Genomic DNA, 2,852 nt, shown 5'->3' with positions numbered 1-2,852 from the left:
ATCCCTATATAGGGATGGCTGGTTAGCTCACTGGGTGAGCCTGGTGCTGACAACACCAAGTCAAGGGTTAAGATCCCCTTACGGGTCATCTTTAAAAAAAAAAAAAAAAGAAATGTAAAAGGGGAGTCAACAGAGAGTTCCTCTTTAAAGGTTACCTGTAAGGCCCTTTTTCTGTAATCCTGGAGCAAATTCAACAAATAAAAGGTAACTATTAGCTAAAGCGAAAATTTAAAAAACGTGTTTATGGGGAACACCTGCAAAATGGAGGCATGAATAATGAATAACTGATTCCTTTATACTTGATAAGGCACCTGGTAATGCATTTGTCACAACTCAGTATCACTGTATACTATGAAAACACCCTGAAATAAATACTACATCTTTTCAACTCTAGCTATCTAAAAGGAACAATTGATAGTTGGAGAGAACTTGGCAAGTTCATAGGTGATAAAGTTAGAGAATGAAGGGCTGTTACTTTATTAAGACAGAATCATTAAGTCTTAAAAACCCATTTATAATTATTGATGGTAACTCTATTTACTCCAGATGAAGAGGTCTTTCTCTTCTACTTTTTCCAAATCAGGTCTATGAATAACAGAGTGATAAAAGCTTGAAAAGTAAGAGACCAGAAATACTCACATTGATACCCATCTTTTACTCTCCAAAGAATATTACACAACTTTGCCATAACTTGCTTTCAACAAAGGCTGAGTTTACAATTAAAAGGTTGGGGGAGGAAAAAGATGAACTAATAAAAGAAACCCAAAGACTATTTCTAGAAAAGTTACATGGCAGAAGGAAGAAACTAAAAAGCACTGACCTTTCTCTTTAAGAGTAAAGAGACTTCTTACAACCATCAGTCAGTACTTATCCAAACTCCGGGCTGAAGTGGTATCTCGAATACCACACACCTGCCAATAGAGGGTCAACTTCTCCCAAAGCAGGTAAAGAAAACAAAACCAAATTCCTGGGCTGCGAAGCTGCAAATGCTGAGCAAATGCATTATTTACAGGGAACTTCCTATCAACAGCTAGGTATTTATATCTAGAGAAAACTTAAGATACTTCTCAAAGTACCAGATTCAAATACCAGTCACTTCCATGTTTTGCTACTTAGTGGCCAAATCTCTAGCTGAACTATCTTAAAAGTACATAAACTATAAGAAAGTCATTGCCTCTGACTTTCCCTTTAAAAATTGTTACAATATTCTTAGGACCCAAAGATTTCTTCATTACCCTAGAATCTTTCACTTCCTTTATGCTAAAATTTTTTCTTGATATTTACATTGTTTCTCTGAATATGATTCACAAAGGTCTTTTCAAATAAACAATTCAGAATTTTAGTAACAAAGATATGGTACATCTTCAGCAGAATCAAAGGTAATTCAAGACTACTCTTTGGGGCTTAACAAAAGATCATTTATTCATTAAAAAAAAATAATCGGATTCCTTTCAATTGTTTTCTTTGGGCTATGGAAGCTTTTACTGTAGGAACAGATATTATCAACCACTGTTTTTAAAAGAATATTTTCAAAATATTCCGTAAGTATAAGGTAATGCACACTGGAGTGGCCAGTTAACTCGGTTAGAGCACCGTGTTATAACACCAAGGTCAAGGGTTTGGATCCCCTCACCAGCCAGCTGCAAAAAAGAAGAAAAAGATAATGCACAATAAATATACAAATATACAAGGGTGTCTTTCATTATTTTTAAAATAAAATTATCCCAGCTACTCCCCCATTGTATCAACCCAGGAAGTAAAAATCAGGGAATACAATTATTTCTTCACTTTTCACCAATGACACAGATGGAAAGAGAAAGATAGAACGCACACGTTAAGGCTGTTCTTGAATGAGAAGATGGCAAAACTGAGGAAATAAGGAAGATGAAGGTGACTAATGTGAATTGAGAGCTAAAAGATAAGGAAAGGAAAGAGAGAGAGAGAGATTGACAGCCAGAAGCTCATATAATTGAGCTGTAGAAAACGTAAGGCTCAGATAGAATTGTGGGTGATGAGATAGAAAGACCATTGCACTGGGAGTCAGAATATTGACTTCTTGCACTGGGGGTCAGAATATTGCATTCTTGCCACACCTCTGAGGTATCAGCTTTGTGATGCCATGCAGTTCATTCAATCTTTCTAAGTATCTGTTTCCTCATCTGAAGTATAAAGAGATTGAACAAACTGCCTCTGATATTCTCTAACTTTCTATGAATCCCTGGAGGGCACCCAGGTATCAGAAGCTAAAACAAGCCAAGATGGAAATTTGGAGGAATCTGAAGCCTGGCAATAATCTCACAGCGATTGTCAGGAGAGAGGAACAGCCAGGGTAGGAAAAGAAAACTGAGAAGCTGAAGAGTCAAGAGCAGATGCCATATGAACCATATCTAAGTGCTTCCACCAATGAAGTAAAAGAAGCAAAAAATATGTCACTACCTCATAATATCATTACTACTATTAGGTTGAAGCATATGAAATTGTTTTTTTTTTTTTTTTAAAGATGACCGGTAAGGGGATCTTAACCCTTTACTTGGTGTTGTCAGCACCATGCTCACCCAGTGAGCTAACCGGCCATCCCTATATGGGATCCAAACCCGTGGCCTTGGTGTTATCAGCACCACACTCTCCTGAGTGAGCCACGGGCTGGCCCCATATGAAATTGTTGATACTCAATTGTTACAAAAATGGCAATTTCATACTGTTCAACTTAATATTTTACCTCATCTTACTTGGAGACAAGGAGTCCTCACACTGATGAATAAGTTTGTCCCAATATTGGTGATGTAGCTGATTTACACTGATTTACATTAAAGCAATAGATTTGATTTCTTTTTTTTTTTTTTTTTTTTTTT

Source organism: Galeopterus variegatus, unplaced genomic scaffold (assembly GCF_000696425.1).
Source record: "Galeopterus variegatus unplaced genomic scaffold, G_variegatus-3.0.2 Scaffold109, whole genome shotgun sequence".
Lineage (NCBI taxonomy): Eukaryota > Metazoa > Chordata > Mammalia > Dermoptera > Cynocephalidae > Galeopterus > Galeopterus variegatus.
This window is presented reverse-complemented; position numbering follows the sequence as displayed.